Source organism: Aplidium turbinatum, chromosome 1 (assembly GCF_918807975.1).
Source record: "Aplidium turbinatum chromosome 1, kaAplTurb1.1, whole genome shotgun sequence".
Classification (NCBI taxonomy): domain Eukaryota; kingdom Metazoa; phylum Chordata; class Ascidiacea; order Aplousobranchia; family Polyclinidae; genus Aplidium; species Aplidium turbinatum.
This window is the reverse complement of record NC_137472.1, coordinates 6,927,707-6,946,245: the sequence shown is the minus strand read 5'-3', so window position 1 is coordinate 6,946,245 and position 18,539 is coordinate 6,927,707. Positions and strand designations below refer to the sequence as shown.

General features: G+C 39.2%; 1 long non-coding RNA gene across 1 annotated transcript; it reads left to right on the top strand.

The window, feature by feature from the left end:
• The first annotated feature begins 9,111 nt into the window (after positions 1-9,111).
• On the top strand, positions 9,112-17,204 carry LOC145768546 (uncharacterized). The gene is made up of 4 exons (XR_014288953.1): positions 9,112-9,222; positions 11,864-12,046; positions 16,397-16,525; positions 17,035-17,204. It is a non-coding gene; the product is annotated as an uncharacterized LOC145768546 (long non-coding RNA).
• Positions 17,205-18,539: the final 1,335 nt, after the last annotated feature.

The following is an 18,539-nucleotide window of genomic DNA, read 5'->3' as shown; positions in this document are numbered from 1 at the left end:
ATTTCAGCTCAATAGAGGTGAATGAAAGTTAGGAAAAGTCAAGAAATCTCGTAGTCGCAGCCTCAGTGGTTTTAGAGATACAACTGTTGATGCAAAAAAGTTGAATTGACAGCCCCCCCCCAACCTTCAAACAGTTAAGCGAAACAAAACATTTTTACGTAGTACAATGACCACTGACAGATTATCAGCTTTAGCAATGATTTCCATTGGCAAGGACTTGATTTCAGAAACAGAAAATTTCAATGATTTTGTGATTGACTGCTTTGCTTCATCTAAAAACCGACGAATGCATTTAGTTTTTAAATAAATTGTTTGTTTGTACTAATCGATAAACTCCTAACCCTAGCCATATTCGGTGAAAAGAAGAAGTTGCTTGCAAAGTGATAGCTACACTAAGGTTTAGCTTTTTTTTTTCTTAGGTTTCTAAGCACCTTTTCATTATGTTCAAAGCCATTCTTCAGCTAATTTTTAATTGCTACATACCATCTAACACTCATTCTTACAACGCTGTGGTTTTACTTCTGTGAGAGTTCCAGCTTGCTGTATTAACTGTTTTTATTGCTCTGATATCGCTGGTCACAGCGGTAAACCATAATTTCTTCGTGGGAAAATTGTAATATAAAGTTCCCGGATCCTTTCGTCTGCATATAATGACCGAAGAAACACACACTTGAACTTCTTTTCAAACAGTGTATTTCTGTAAAAATTAGCCCACGGCTACCAAAAACGAGGGGGTGCAACGCGTACACCACTTAAACTGTCACTACACAACAGATTACTTGGATAAAAGACGGAACTTTTGTCCAGCTAGCAAGCACTAAGCCAACAGTTAAATGTGCGGCCAACTTTCAAACAATCATTTTACGAATGACCAGAATAGATATCAATATCTCAAATTCACGTAGAAAGTAACTGTGACGCAATAAATGAAAGACAATTATGAAGTCATTCCAACAGGTGTTTAAGCTGATGTAATATTTCCTGTTTAAACAGGCCCAAACAGGTCCAAACAGGTCTTATGAACGATGGTGCAATTTTGGCACATGCTTTAGGAATTTCCATGACGTAATATTCAGTAGACTTGAACGGTTTTTATATGACGTTTGATTTGGTGAAAATTGTCGGGAACATAGCGGCCCCTAGTTATGACAGTCTGACATGGCATAACTAAAAAGAAATGACGACAATTGTGAGCCAATGAATAAAAACACATGATACACAAATAGTTTGAATCACTCACGTTTAAGTTAATACGCAAATACAAAGGGCATGCAAAGAATGAACAGCAATAAGAATAAACACGACGATACATGAAATTGGTACCATAGGTACACGCTAAATGACGCTATATACAATGGTTGCGCTAATAACCGACTGTTCCGGGCTCAGACAAGGGTCGGCCACCGCAGACAAAACCAGGCTCAAACCCTAACACTTAGGTGTTCTTTACGGGGGCGAGGCACGAAATATCCCTCAACACGTAGTCTACTTTCACTTTCCCCGTACTCTCATCATAGTTGCAGACGGCAACTTTGGCTCTACGAACCACAGGCTTCCCTTTCCTAATTTGTGGAACTACCTCATGCACCCTCCCAAGTTGATACTTCCCACGTTTACCAATGTCTTGGAGAGAACCTACCACTACAAGTTGACCAGGCTCCAAATTCTCGGCCATTTTTAGCCATTTTTTCCGGCCCTGAAGACCTGGCAAGTAAAAATCGATCCATTTATTCCAAAACTGCTGAGAAAGTGACAAATTGAACCGATAATCCCTTCTTAATTGGTCACGATCATGTGATTGCCCAACAGCACAGTATGGGTCTAAGTATGGGGTCAAAAGTGAGGCAGGGGTGATGACAGTAAAATCCCTAGGGTCGTCACTCAAAGGTACCAAAGGGCGTTCGTTCACGATCCGAACGGCACTGCCTGTGTACGTAAGCAGTTCAATAAAATTGGGCTTACGAATTGAAGAGTCCAAAATGTGAAAAAAGTATTTGGTCACATCAGCCATGAAACCAAATCTTTCAAGCCGAAATCTAGCCAAGACATCTGCCAGAGGGTTTAACAAGGCAGACAAGTCAGGACAAGAAGACATTACATCATTTACACAAGTTCCTCGGAATTCAGATTGTTTTAAAGCCTTCTTCTTTAAATCAGCAGCTCTATCTGACGCAAACACAAAATTGTTAGGTAAATCAATATCTTCCTTCAACGGAACAGGTATCTCAAATCGACCATCTTTCAACTCAATATTCGGTTCGACAAGTTCTCTAGCCAAAATATCATTGCGAGACAATTCACAGGTTTCATTTTGCAAAGTCAAATCCTGAATGACTTTATTCAGGTCTGCTATTTCCATATCGCGAGACTCAATTTTACGCTGAAAGCCAGAGATGACATCCGACTCTGAAGACGTCTGCACTCTGCACACTTTAGCAACGCTTTCAACTAAGGGTGACTTACCACCACAAGCCAACCAACCGAGAGGAGTGAGTAAAGCATGCGGTTCACTGCGATTTTCACCAACACGTTCTTCTTTTGCCCACATCAAATAAGCGTTGTCATTGCCAATCAGTACATCTACAGTACTACAATCATTCAAATGAAACATATTCACGTCATGAAAATGACGGAAACCACTTAAATCTTGTTTATGAGGTAAAGTTTTAACATCGTCAGCCCAAGCTGGGTTAACCACCGAGGTTATATCACAAAACAGTTCATCAGTCTCTAACGACTGGATGTTGAGTTTAACAAGGTCAGCACAAGTAGGTTTCTGACCAGCCAGAGTATCTATTTTAAACGACGCTTTATCATACGGTTTAAGACCAAGTTCGCACACCAAGTCACTCGAAACAAAGGTCAACTGCGAACCAGGATCATGCTGACAATACACCAACTTCGATTTGCCAGTCATTGGATTCAAAACACGAGCAGCAGTAACGCGGTTAAAGGCTGCTTTAACATTTCCAATCTTAACATTACGCACAGGAACTCTGGCACCAGCCTCATCTTTACCGACCAAATCCAGAGAATCACGTGACGTCACATAAAAATCATGCAGAAGAAAATAGTGTTTCCTATCGTTGGTAGGTCCACACTTACGACAGTTATTTGCATGATTACAGTCTCTAACCATATGCTGGCGCAAACAATTCAAGCATTTGCCAGCTTTCACAATGACATCTCTCCGATTTTTAGGTGTCAAGCGCAAAAATTCTTTACAATTAGACAAAAAATGATATTCAACTTGACCACGTGACGAACAACAAAAACATGCCGGTATGTCACTACGTCTGGCCACACCGCCGCGCGGTGCGCCAACAGCAGTCGAGTACTGCGAACTCCCTGAAATCACATTATCATGGGGTTTTACCGACGTCTGCCTAACCGGACATGAAGGCAATTTTCCTTTGCCAAACTTTTTAAAATGCTGCGACTCACCAGAATCGCCCATTAGCATAATGCTAAAATCAGTCGACTTGCGCGTTTCCTCCCGTACTACAAAATCAAACAAACTCTGAAAGGTAGGTTCCTCAGTGCTACCATACTGATCACCTAAAAAGTCAAGATAACGCTGCTTAGCGTCAAACGGGAGTCGCTTAGCCAAATCCAAAACAAAACGTCCTTCTAATTTATCACGCTGACCATAAGCTTTCGCGTAAAGCAAACACTGCGACAATTCATCTTTAAACTCTTTCAAATCACTGGAAGAGATAGAAGTCAATTTGCTACCATAGCGATACTTTCTAATTTCTGGTTCTGCGAAAAGACCTCCACGAACCCCAAAACGTTGGGACAAGCGAGCTAACGACATTTCTATCCTGTCTTCCTCTGACAAGCCAGGAGTGTCAGAAACCAAATTAGCAATCGTTTGTGCAGCTGTTCTAACACAAGCTGCTTGCAACAAAGTCAAACGAGTTCCCTTAAAGGGCGAAGCTGCCATCAAGGCCATAACACGATTTTTAAAGAAGACAAATGGCATATTATTACCATCGTAACCAATCAAGGCCGCCTTATCGAAGAACGTCCTACTATTTTGGTATTCAAAAAAGCAATCCTGCTGTTGAGAACTCGATTTAGCGGGAGAAGACAAGCTATATCCCTTAATGGGCTGAGTGGGCTCAGTCACATGCACAGCCCGATCACGATCCTCACATACGTTAAAATCAGGAGACACGATACGCCTCTCACAACCACCCAAATTACGTGTAGCTGGGCGATGCTTGCAACAAAGTCAAACGAGTTCCCTTAAAGGGCGAAGCTGCCATCAAGGCCATAACACGATTTTTAAAGAAGACAAATGGCATATTATTACCATCGTAACCAATCAAGGCCGCCTTATCGAAGAACGTCCTACTATTTTGGTATTCAAAAAAGCAATCCTGCTGTTGAGAACTCGATTTAGCGGGAGAAGACAAGCTATATCCCTTAATGGGCTGAGTGGGCTCAGTCACATGCACAGCCCGATCACGATCCTCACATACGTTAAAATCAGGAGACACGATACGCCTCTCACAACCACCCAAATTACGTGTAGCTGGGCGATCAAAAACTAGCGGCGCTGAAAACTGTGAAGGGGGCAAAGCATTACTGCTAATGGCGGCCCCGTGACCTGTACGCTCTGGGGGAGGAGTTCGGTTGTAATTTGCAGACCTTGGCTCTACAGCCTTCGGAAGATCCTTAGCCGCGGCCCCGAGACCTCCTGAAACAGCTGGAAAACATGTGGATTGTACAGGTCCACTTACGGATTGAACAGGCGTGTGGAAAAGGTTAGGTAAATTAAACTGTGATTGATGTTCACTTCTGGAATGCCATAAGAGCCCTTCCTAGAGCTACGCCGGGAGCCCAACTCAGAACGATATTCAGCTAAAACTACCTCTTTGCGTTGTTCGGCCCTCAACTGAGCGTCTTTGAGTGCGAACTCAGCAGCTCTAGCTTCGGCTCTCGCGGCGGCCTCAGCAGCTCTCGCTTCGGCCTCAGCAGCTCTCGCGTCGGCCTCAGCTCTCGCGGCAGCCTCAGCTCGTATGGCCTCAGCTCGTATGGCCTCAGCTCGTATGGCCTCAGCTCTTGCGGCAGCCTCTGCTCGTGCGGCAGCCTCAGCTCGTATGGCTTCAGCTCTTGCGATGGCCTCAGCAGCTCTTGCTTCGGCCTCAGCTTGGATCTGGAGCTCCTCTCGTCTTAACTGTAGGTTAATTTGTGCAACTATCCGTGACGAGCTCTCAGACATCCTAGTGCTTACATTTGAGGCGCTATCCTCAGGATGTATGTCAGCATCCAACCTATCTGACAACTCACTTTCTTTTTGTTCGAAGTTATTTTTTAACGAGTTAAATTCGGGATCTACCCTATCACGAAGTTCTGCCAAGATTGCAGAGTTAACAATTTTACTCAAAAGAGCATGGAAATGCCGTAATTCCTCTTCTAAAGTAGATAACTTAGATCTAAAAATTAACAGTTCCTGCTTATCACTCAAAGAACCTAGGGCTACAGAAAGTTTCCCAATTTGAGTCAAAATATCCCGTCTAAGATGCCGGGCCTCTCGAACTGACTTAGCCTCATCATTAATGGGTCCCTCCCCAGAATGGCCTGCCCGACCGCAAAGAACATCATCAGGCTTAAACTCAGTCGAGTCGACGGCGGTCGAGTCCCTGTCGCCACCGAGTGTAGACATATTAAATGTTAGGGCTAAATTTAACAATTAAAAAATTAAGTTACACAAACACACAAAATTACAGTAGTTATAAAAAACTTAACTGCAAAGACCGTAAAAATACAAAAAAGAATTTAAATGCACGATACCGTAGCTGTACGAGTATGTGAAGTCCAAACGTCCACAAAACTTGCTTGGATTCTTCCACTTGAATCTTCAAGCACAGATGGATTGCCTTTAATCTTCTTTCTTGCCAATAAATGTCAAAGTTATTTTTCTTCTGTACCAAACTGAGAAGAAATGTCTTTACTTTTTAGCTTAAAGTTCTTCAGTTGCCTACCGAGAAGAAATGTCTTTAATTTTCTTTGCTTCTTTAGACTACCAACCAACAAGATCTTCTTTTATTATTTCTTTGCTTTTGTAGCCTACCAACTAACAACTTCGTCTTTTATTTTTTATGGTCACAGCGGTAAACCATAATTTCTTCGTGGGAAAATTGTAACTTAAAGTTCCCGGATCCTTTCGTCTGCATATAATGACCGAAGAAACACACACTTGAACTTCTTTTCAAACAGTGTATTTCTGTAAAAATTAGCCCACGGCTACCAAAAACGAGGGGGTGCAACGCGTACACCACTTAAACTGTCACTACACAACAGATTACTTGGATAAAAGACGGAACTTTTGTCCAGCTAGCAAGCACTAAGCCAACAGTTAAATGTGCGGCCAACTTTCAAACAATCATTTTACGAATGACCAGAATAGATATCAATATCTCAAATTCACGTAGAAAGTAACTGTGACGCAATAAATGAAAGACAATTATGAAGTCATTCCAACAGGTGTTTAAGCTGATGTAATATTTCCTGTTTAAACAGGCCCAAACAGGTCCAAACAGGTCTTATGAACGATGGTGCAATTTTGGCACATGCTTTAGGAATTTCCATGACGTAATATTCAGTAGACTTGAACGGTTTTTATATGACGTTTGATTTGGTGAAAATTGTCGGGAACAATCGCTTCATTTGCATGATGACTACGTGTGAGTGTTGCAACGATCAATGCATTCCAGTTGAGGTTAGTTGCAATTTTTAAAGTTTTGTACCATCAAATACACAATTTTTAGTGAATGCTATATATCATAGTTTCATGATGGAAGTTTCATTTGGACTTTTACGGGCAAAATTTATTTGATATCAACATGGCCACCTGGAGCGGCCTGATTTGTCACATTTTGCAGATTTTGATTACAGCTACTGCTGGTGATTGACTGACATTTTTTGAGATGTTTTTACTTTTTGCGGTTTCCTAATGACATAAAACTTTTTGTTGCCTTGGGGAAGCAGTAGCAAATGAGAAAAAGTAAGTTGAAAAACGCAAAATCAGACTGTTATTGAAAATTAACAGTCTGACTAAAATCTTCGAAATCGAATTTTCTTTGTTTTTCAACATGTGAGAATGTTAAAACCTATTGTGTCATCTGGGGAAAAGAATAAAGAAAGCGTAAAAATCTAATTTTTAGAAAAATTTATTTAAACGTTCGCCCAGAGTTAGAAAAACTTGGAAATTTCTGCAAAATGTGACAAATCAGGCCGTATCTTTCCCAGTAAACATTTTTCCTTGGCCCAACGTTGGCTGACGGTTGTTCGGGTTGGCTGAGGGTAGTGTAGTTTTGCCAACTTTGCCAACTTTTGAAATATTTTAATTGAAGATACCTTCGAAGAATTGTTTAAGTTTGCTTCATCGTATTCCTTTTACAATTGTAATGGGACAATGAAAATGCAAAAAAACTTAGAATTAGGAAGTCGATTTTTCCAATGTTGGTGTGCAGTTGTACAGAACGTTGGACCAACGTCATTATTTGCGGGCGAACTACGGTAACCCCTCAATTTTTTTATGTTATTGCTATAAGTAAAAAAAAAATTTGAAATGTTTTTCTAAATCATGCATCACTATGAGGATCACTAATTCTGAAAAAAAAACACTAATTTGCAAATTTAGCTGCAGTTTTTCAAGTTTGTTAGCAGCAGCTAGTTTTTTTAGTGTTCTACTATGGCTCTATATAACTATATTCTGCCTTCTTAAAATTGATCAGGGCTGTAGTTTCATCTCGCAATTTTTACGTGCTCCGTTCATTTTTGTTTTCGAAGTTTTCATTTTATTTTCGAAAAAAATTATGACAACACTGAACTGAATAATTGGACCACAGTTTCCCTTACCATGTGTTTCAGGCAAGCACTTTAAAAAAAACATAAACATCTTATAACAACTAAACAGCGCATCTCGATTGAAGAAATTAAAAAAAGGCATTCGCTATTGTTACTGTCTCAAATTTGCGTGAAAGCTGCGCTGTTACAGCCAAGCCATACAACAAAATCTGTCATTTTTACACTGATTCAACGTCTACAGACGTTTATTAAGACAAAATTTTTGTTAAGCGTTTTACGAACCAATTTAGCTTGTATTTGCTTGCAGGTTTTCTTACCAAACCTAATTTTTAAATAACATTTGTACACAGTTTTGACTAGTGTAAAAATATGATTATTGGTGCATTCAAACACATGATCCGAGAGATTAGTAAATATCTTGGAATAATATTTACTCCTTTTATCATCTGAATTGTATTTTCTTCGTTTTCTACATCCATATGCACATCACGCCATATCTAAAGCATTGACAAACGCGAGTGATTGGTACATTGTAAAAAATGGCGGACATCTGAACGTGCTTTTTCAAAATTTGCTAAAAAGAGATGACGATGCGCATGCGCAGTCAGAAACTACAATTGTCTGTGACGTGAATCGTAAAAAACGCGCGAAAACCCAAATGGAGTTGGACGACATTTGCATTTGCAGTTTTGTCTTGTTCGCTTGCAGAATGAATGGAAGTTTATTTGTCAAGTTTTCTTCCGTATTTGAGTTCATAGCAAAGTACAGTAGTCACTTGCCTAATGTCCCTACCATGTTTAAATGCCCCAGTTGAATGACTTTTTAGTACGCATAGCTTGAAGAACATTAAAACTGACTACAGGAGCAGTTTAAAGTGAGAAAGTTTAGTTGGTTTGCTACACACCCAAGGTATGAAGTCAGCTGACAAACTGGGATTAAGGGATCGAGCTAAATTGTTGCAGTTGGCAAGGGCTCATGAAGAGTTCAGCTACAGATGCTGAAGCACATGAACTAATCAACTAATTACTAGTCGAATTAGCTCTCATGAATAAGTCGATAGTCGTGCACAGTTTATGTCATTTTTAGCATGTGATAAGCATTGGGAAATCTTCACTGTATCCCTGTAATGTTAAACATCACTGTAATTTAACATACCGTACTGCTTTTTGCTGTGAGACTTTGCCCACTAATACAACAAAGTTATGTAGAATGGTTTTTGCTAGTGTTGTTGTTTAAACCGCTTAACTCTTGCTTTTTGTTTCAGAACGTGAAACTGTTCGAATGTAATAATGATTTAGGGAACTTTGATGTAATCTAGGAATTTTTAGACGTAGCTTTGGGGACTTTCAGGTTTTCGTTTATGAGAGCACTGCCCAAATGAATGATCATCATGAAACTCAGGTAAGGTTTATTGCAGTTGACTCATATCTATTCTTCAGGGTAAACTATTTAATACTTTTTACGGCAATTACGTGACCTGTTTATTGGTTTTGAAGTAACATTTTTAGAAGTAGCCTACTCGATTTTTTCAAAAAGTGGTAGGCTATCTTCACTTTCAAGTGGCATAAAAATGACTATTATGTCAACGAGAAGTGCTTTTATCAGGATTCGAATGTTGCTACTATCACCGCATTATGTATAGGCTATAGGCCTACCACAAGATTTTTGCAGATTGTTTTATGAAGTAGATTGCGCAGCATCGGATGCAACCTAATTAGTACCATGAACAATTCGTACCGTCAGTTCGTACCTTGAAAAGATCGAGAAAAAAATTAAAAAAAGCCGAAGTCGCTGATCACAGTTTCTGCAAACATTTTAAAATTTTTCCGCAAACAAACAAAAACTCTTAGGATCCAAATATCAAATGAAATATGGCTCCAAATATCAAATATGGCCCCAAATATCAAATGAAATACTTCTATCATAATTTTGGGTTCTTGCACCCTCTAGTGGCCGTGCAATTTCACTAAACAAGCTGAAAATAGCTAATTTTGCCATATCTTGATAACCGCTTATACTAGAAAGTTAGTTTTTGGCTTAAATGCTGCAGAAGTAACATGTTTCTATCTTATTTCCAAAGAACTTTCTCTTAAAAATGTACAGAAAAAAAGTTACAAGCAAATTACTGATTTTTTAAAGTAAAATCAAGCACTGATGCAGTGGGTGCGATGTCAAAAGTGTATAATGATTGATCTTATGACTGTGAAACATACCCCATCAAGTAGAACGGATGCAACCTAGTTCGTACCCTGAACAGTTCGTACTCTCAGTTCGTACCATGAAAAGATCGAGAGAAAACATTAAAAAAAGCGAAAGTCGCTGATCGCAGTTTCCGCAAACATTTTAAAATTTTCCCCCTGAAAAGATCGAGGGAAAGATAGCACAAAGCCGAAGTCGCTGATCGCAGTTTCCGCTAACCTTAACAGTAACCCTATCCTAACACTAACCCTCACTCATCGCAGTTTCCGCAAACATTTTTCCGCAGTTTCCGCTAACCCTAACCATAGACTAATCTATGCTCTAACCCTAACCTTCGCTGATCGCAGTTTCCGCAAACATTTTTCCATAGTTTCCGCTAACCCTTACCCTAACTTTAAGTCTCTAACCATAGAGTAATCTATGCTCTAACCCTAATCCTCGCTGATCGCAGTTTCCGCAAACATTGTTTCGCAATTTCTGCTAACTGCAGTTTCCGCTAACCTTTACCTTAACCATAGAGTAATCTATGCTCTAACCCTAACCCTCGCTGATCGCAGTTTCCGCAAACATTTTTTCGTAGTTTTGCAGTTTCCGTTAACTGCAGTTCCCGGTAACCTTTACCCTAACCATAGAGTAATCTATGCTCTAACCCTCGCTGATCGCAGTTTCCGCAAATATTTTTCCGCTGTTTCATTTTTCCGTAGTTTCCGCTAACCCTAACCCTCGAGTTTGTTTGCGGAAGCTCCGATCAGCGAGTTCGGCTTTGTGCTATGAAACTGCGATCAGCGACTTCGGCTTTTTTTAATTTTTTCTCTCGATCTTTTCAGGGTACGAACTGTTCAGGGTACGAACTAGGTTGCACCCAAGTAGAACTACTTTTAAAAACTTACTCAAACAAATGAAGTTCTCTTCTAGTATAAATACACTTGATCTTAGCAATCAAAGAATTAATAAAACAGTCTAGTTTCAAAGTGGACTTCGAGTAACCCACTATTTTTATGGCTGATTCACACTGTCACAGTTCGGCTTCAATGAGGCAGAATATAGTTTTGTTTTAGAAATTCTTAAATAAACTGAATTCATTGTGTGCATATTTAATTTGTATTTCAAATGTCATATTGGAGTCAAAACGCTTAGTGTGAATCAGTCCTTCACATTCTTACAGACATGCTGTTGTATGGTTTGTATCACACAACTCCATATTGAAAACACAAAAATTTCAAATCTGGTTTCAGCATCACACAGTATTAGTCTGCACAAACATTAAAATCATGTTTGGTATTGAAGAATTTTGTCAGCTTTCGGGACTTTAGTTTTTGTCTGATAGTGATGAGGCCATCTCTACGTTTTAATCCAAATACATGAGCAGATGCTTGATATCTTTGAGGTTTAAGTTGACAACTTGGTGAAAATATTTAGCCTTGATGTTAATAACTGGAATTTGGAACAATCTGATGTTGGTATCAATGTTGCTGTTTGGAGGTTTGGGTTCATTTACATAGCCACCTTCAAAGTTGTCAATTGGAATGTGGTATTGTGCGCTTGATTTACGCATATCTGTGATCTTGTTTATTGCAAGTCATCGGAGGTTGCACTGCAGTTGGTTGGATAATTCAGCTAAAAACAAAAACGGAAATAATTGTAACGAACACTTCATAGGTGTCATGAAAACAGGGTGGGCAAAACATATTTTGTTAAAATAAAGCCCACCCGGCCCACCCTATTTCGACGCCTATGTACGCTGGTAGCCTGGTACGCACCGCGACTGTTTGATGGGACTGCTTTCTATGCTGTTTTAACAATCTCGGCTTATGCATTTCAACATCCATCTGTTCTATTGCAGTTCAAACAACTGTGTCGTATAGGAGGAAAAAGCCTATACGACACGGTTAATCGATTGATGCCTCAGGTGATGTTAAACGAAGTCGCAAATTACGTCTCGCGGACCGGGAAGGGGAAAATAAATTAAGTGGAGAGAAAAAGTTTTCTTTTGATTCCATGCAAAACTTAAAGAACATGGTCGTAGGTAAGTAGTTTGTTTAACCCTTTGCTTTTCAACGTTTTTTTGGAAGTTAACTGCTCAAGGGGGGGCCGTTTTTGGATCAAATTCAATCAGCTGTTACGTGTTATCCGCTGGTGCTATTTCAACAGAAGTTGCACTGGTGTGAAAAAAAATCATTTGTCTATAAGTTTGAAAAGTCATTATTTTAAAATTTTAAATGTTAAACTTGATATTTCAATTTTTGCAAAGGTACCCAAAAACGACAATTTTGATTTATCTTGCCGCTATTTAATTACCGTGCTAATCCGATTTCATGCAAAGTTCTGAATAACAAAGAGCTCGAGCGAACGCACGAAGTGTGTGTGCGGTGTGCCGAATCATTGCATTGATAAAGATTTACTTACGACTTGCGAGCAAATCTTATTGTAAGCTACTCACTGATTCTAAAATAGTTACAATCAGAGTAATATTGTTACACGAATTTGAAAAAAAAAACTGCGTTTGTTGTCTTACATTTTTGTCCTAAACTAATGCATTCCCAAACTCATGGCCAGCTTGTAGTTTTATGGAACCAAACTTCTCATAAGTAACAGCTTAGCCTGCTTGAATAGCTGTTTACATCTTCGTTTGTGTATTTTAGGTCTACAATTGAGTTTGTAGTATGAATATTTTTAGTAGAGAGAAGACAATTGAACAAGTTGTTGAAATTATCTGAAATTTCTAAGTTCAAATTAGGTGCTTTTGAAATTGTGGATTTGTGTCAAGTCGCATCACAAATATCATGCAGGCTACATCATAACTCATTTCGCTTACGAGTGTTTATAAACATGACTCATAAATTACATCCACAAACAATACAGCATTTACCTCAACAAAGCTAAGTTCGAAGCTAAACTTTTTATTGAAGATTGTGTCAATCAATTTGAAAATACATTTTTAGTTCGCCAGCGTCGAAACAATGCAACAGCGAATTGATCAACATGCGTAAACAAAGGAAATGTGAAATACCCACAGTCAGCAAAGCTACATAAATTTAACGTTTACAAATGTTGAATCAATGTAAAAGGACTGGATTGCTGACTGGGTCGTCATTGTTTGAAACACAAAAAATACGCGTAAAGGCGACAACATCAGCAAGGCAGCGATTATGTTTCTGGCCAAAAAAAAATTAACTTTTGACTTCAAAGATAAAAATGATTATAACGAAGCTTCAAAGTTTGTCGTAAAAAATATTGCAGAGATACAATAAACATAATTATTTTGTGCCAGATTGTGAGAAGACTTCCTAGATTCTTTCCAAACATTTGCAGGATTGCAAATTATTTTCTATAACTTTGTATTGCCAAAAAATGGCTTCTTTGTTGAAACAACGTGGCTACAATTCTATAAAAAATTCTTAGGCCTACTACATTGAAGTAATAAAATTTTTTTTTGTGATTTTGCTGATGACGTTTTACAATATCCGAGAAGTAAAAAATAATAATGATGAATTATTTTACAAAACCGTGGTTTGCAAGCGCTTCACAAAAAATTGTTGGGGGAAAATTTACCATTAGACGTAAAACGTTTGTAAAAGAAAATTGTCGGTTTACGTATTTATAATGTTTATTGCGTTGTTCGAATTATAAACTGCCTGTATTGTCTACCTTTGTGGTTGCCGGCCAGCTTAGAGCAGCATGCAAACTACGCGTTTATGGTATTTGCATCGTGTTATGATTCTCGAAAATTTCCCACAAGGTCTTTATTTTTATCGTGATATTTTTGTGCCTTTTCTGTCCGAAACTTGAAGTCATTGTGCAGCACAATCCACATCGGTTTTTAGACTCAGTCTTCATTGAAAATCTTTTGTGTGGTGCATCATTTCAAGTAGTGTCTTCCCCTAAGCTGTTACACAAACGGCCCAGAACCAGGTTGATTATTATGTATCTTACAGCCGTTGAGTGCCCGTTATTGTATGTGTGGAATTATTACTGTAGATGTCTGACCACATTCATGCTAAAGTCGAGAAAATTCTGCTTTCGGGTCCTTGCCGTTATTTACGGTATTTTTTGTTGACAAGTTTAGGCAGCATTTTTCCAAGATAAATGAAGACATCGGTATTGTTCGTCACCTAGATTTAGTTTTCTCAGCATTGTTTATTCATTCTTTGATCCACTAGTTTGTCCCACTTTTGGTATAATCGGATCGTTTATAAATGGCGGGTCTTCACAATAGCCGACCTCTTATACATTGGCGCAACGTATTCAGATGTTGAATCAATGATGAAAAAAGCTGATTTGTTGTTTATCTGATGTGACGCCTAGCTTTATGCCTCTTCTACATTACAAAATATTTAGTGATGTAGATGAGGCATTATCATCTTTATTTTGCGCTCTTTGGAACAACACACAGTGCGCTGTGAAACAAAAATGCAGGACATAACAACAAGTAGGCAACATAAAGCAGGGAAGGGACATGTAGCCATCGAGTTAGCTGCTACGTGTAAATGGAGCCTATCTCATAATTTTGAGTGTATCTCACAACTACTGTTTGCAAAAACGCCATTTCTTCGGCCTCTCCCAAAAGCATTTGCGGTGATACATTTCCTCAATTGCAAGTTTTGTCACTGAGAGCATTTCCATAGAACGTTTATTTCGAAACCAGGTTTTCGTGCATTTACCCAAGAGAAGATTTCTTATTGTAACGTTTTTTATTTGTCAATGAATATTATCTGCTTGAAACAACTGGTTTGAATAGTTTGTGGCCTACATAGCCTACTATTTTGATCGTGGATTGCTATTCTTCTTTGTAGAGCTAATAACGCAAAAAACGTTTGCTATTATTGTTTCTAATTAACAGCTTTGTGATCACTGGCTTTTCTTTTATGGCATAAGAAATAACGCGCTTTGTATTATTGAGGTCAAACCAAACAAAGGAAAACAAGAGGATGTTTCTCTCTGCTCGCGCATATCGATGCACGAAGCAATTATGAGCTTATGGCTTGTTATCGCAATGTAATCCATTTCACGCTTTGCTGGAAGTGAGCTAGAAATAGCAAAAATTCACCAAAATCTTGAATTTACAAGAAAACTACACAACTTTTAGCATCAAATTTAATATCATCAGATCCGCCTGGCAATTTTAGGAAAAGTCAAGAAAAACCAAGTGCATGGCGTTACTGTGCTTCAAATAATCAAAGGAAATATGAGGGGGGGGCCAAATCTGGCCTCCCCTTGAGGAGCAAAGTGTTAAGTTTTGTATTCACCTTTTGTTGGTATGATATCGTCTCCAGAAAGAATACTTACTGGGGTCTGCTACTATTTGGTGAGTCCGATTCGGTGAGTCTGATTCGGTGAGTTCCTAACTTCTAACCCCTAACCTTAACTCCTAACCCCTAACCCTAAAACGGCAATAATAATTAGGCTACGGTACGGTACCCAATAATTTAAAAAAAAAATTGAAAAAATCCCCCGTTAAGGGATCGGACTAACCGAATCGGACTCACCGAATCGCACTCACCGAAACGGGTCATTCCGACTTACTGTTCATGATTAATTTTCAATGAAATAACAACCTTGGATATATCATAAGTTTTGCAGCATCTGAAGTTTACCTTTTTCGTAATCTTTTTTGTCAATTTGCTGTTTACTATCCCTGATTAATGCCTCAGTCTAGATCTAGTTGAAAAACACCTGCTGTTTACTCGTGTGCAATAAACAAGATGAGATTAGAAAGTTGATCTGGCCGATTTCGCAGGGAAGGGTGGCCTTCTCTGCGAAAAGGTCGGGAAGGCCGACCTTCGTGGGTTCGGCGGCTATGCTTATGGTGATGTCCTCGCTTTTATTTTCATTACAGCTCTCCTGATGATCGTGCCACGCACGTGAAACAGACTGTAGACTCTGTAGAGCAACGTTCTTAACCTTTTCTGACCCGTTATCCCACTTTAAGCAATTAAGCATGTTGGGCATCTTAAATCTATTATTTGTCTATTAAATCCCATAACCTTGTCCATTTGCCCTGCAAGCAGTTCAAGGCGTTTATGTCCGAGAAAAAGTCGCACAAATAAGCAACCTTCGACAAGAACACGTTGTTCTGCATCTTCTCGTGAAGACTTCCAAACAGCAGCATAAAATTAATTCCATTCGTACCAATTTTATTAGTCTTTGGCAATCAATTGAATGGAATAGCCAAAGCCAAACCCAACAATGATTTAAGTTTGATTAAAAATTGGTAATAATTTGCACTGTTCTGCTCATTGCCCCCTGGAAGACCTCAAACTTCCCCAGATTGAGTAATTACCCACAGGTTAAGAGCCGCTGGCCACTGCTGTAGATGATTGTGTAAAAATAAAAATCGATGTAACATTATTTGTTTACAAAACTGCTTTACTTATAGATGTTGTCCAGAGCAATACGAAATCATGCACTCTACAAGAAATCGACCACAAACTGGGCGACTGGTTTAAGACGTGGGAAGACCGCGATGGGGGCTGGCTTAAACGTCTTGCTACAAAAAGTACTGCGGGTATGTTCATTTGTTCTCTCCGTCACTGACAAATCGTTACTATTCTCTCAATAAGGGCAATAAAAGCATTTTTATTTACTTAACCAGCGATTAGTTTATTGCTGGAGCAGAACTTCAAGAAATATACACACATTTTAAGACTTGACTTCTAAGATCTATCAAACGATAACAATAATAATTTGCACTTGTTAGAGAAGGCAAACCGCATTAACACGATTAACGAATGGCCATTAATGTTAGAGGTTGATAGAACATAACCGTATACCCATTCCCCACCCCATCGTATAGGCTACGAATTACAGAATTAAAACATACTGAGGAATGTTAGGATGTATTAAAAAAATGCTTGTTATTGTAACATAACTGGGTGTTGCATACACATATCCATGGGATATGTAGCAATTAGAGTCTGTTCTTTCACGGTGCTGTAAACACGACCTAATTTGCACTGTACAATATATTTTCTTTCATCCCTGTTTTCTTTACAAATGTTGCATATTGTTTTATAGGTACTTGCGTTTGAGGCCGCCACAGATCACGTTGTTACATCCAGGCGCAGTCTTCTGATGAGGCATGAAGTACCTCAGTCCACTGTGTTTTTAGACTTTTATGCATGTCTTGTCGTAGCTGTGAATTGTGCATGGGTGGTGCATTTTACCATTCGAATAAATGTATTTTTCAACAACTTTACGTTTGTTTACATCATTGACTTAAATTTGCTCAGTACAAGAAGGTGGTCATCGTATTGGCATATTGGATCATCAGGACAGTGTCAACTTGAAATTGCAGGTTAAGTTTAACCAACGTTGCTCAACTACAACGATTAGTGCAAAATATGTATGGCCAACTGCGACGAAAAGGGCAAAGTGCGTTTGGCCAGCGTAGGTACCAACGATGAACTACGTTGGCAGTAGAGTTGGGATTACGTAGGCCCAAAGATTTTAAAATAAGTCGGCTCAACTGCGACGAATGGTGCAAAATACATTGGGCCATCGTAGGGTACCGACGATGAACTACGTTGGGTGTAGAGTTGGGATAACGTTGGCCCAAAGATTTTAAAATAAGTCGGCCCAACTGCGATGAATGGTGCAAAATACGTTGGGCCATCGTAGGGTACCGACGATGAACTACGTTGGGTGTAGAGTTGGGATAACGTTGGCCCAAAGATTTTAAAATAAGTCGGCCCAACTGCGATGAATGGTGCAAAATACGTTGGGCCATCGTAGGATACCAACGATAAACTACGTTGGGTGCAGAGTTGGGATAACGTTGGCCCAAACATTTTAAAGAAGTTGCCCCAACTGCGATGAATGGTGCAAAATACGTTGGATCATCGTAGGGTACCAACGATGAACTACGTTGGGTGCAGAGTTGGGATAACGTTGGCCCAAACATTTTAAAGAAGTTGTCCCAACTGCGACGAATGGTGCAAGATACGTTGGGTCAACTTCGGCCACAACGTAGTGCCAACGGAGGAGCATTATTTTACCAACTGTCACACTACGTTGGGCCGAAGTACAATGTTTGCTGGGTTAGGTGGCCATGATATCAATCAATCTGCTTATCGTCAACATCACTCCACAGAAACAGCTTTACTAAGAATCCGAAATGATAGTGTTACTGTACTTGACTGTAGCCTAATCATAGCGTTGTTCTACTTTCTCTTGATCTTTCAGCTGCTTTTGATAGGCTACCTTTGATCACAAAATTCTTCTAAATCGTCTCAAATCAGATTTTGGCATTATAGGAATGGCACTTGACTGGTTCTCTCCTTATCTTTATGACGGAACTCAGTCTGGAGCAATTGAAAACTCAATGTCTTCTGCAACATTCTTTTCTTTTGGAGTTGCTCAGGGTTCTGTTCTCGGCCCTTGGTTCTCGGCCCTTGTCTTGTTTTGCCTCAACAACGACATGGGCTTTCATACCACTCATATGCTGATGATATACAATTGTATTTGCATGTTACTGATGAAGATTTATTGTGTTGTATTAAATCAAAATTCCAAAAATATTT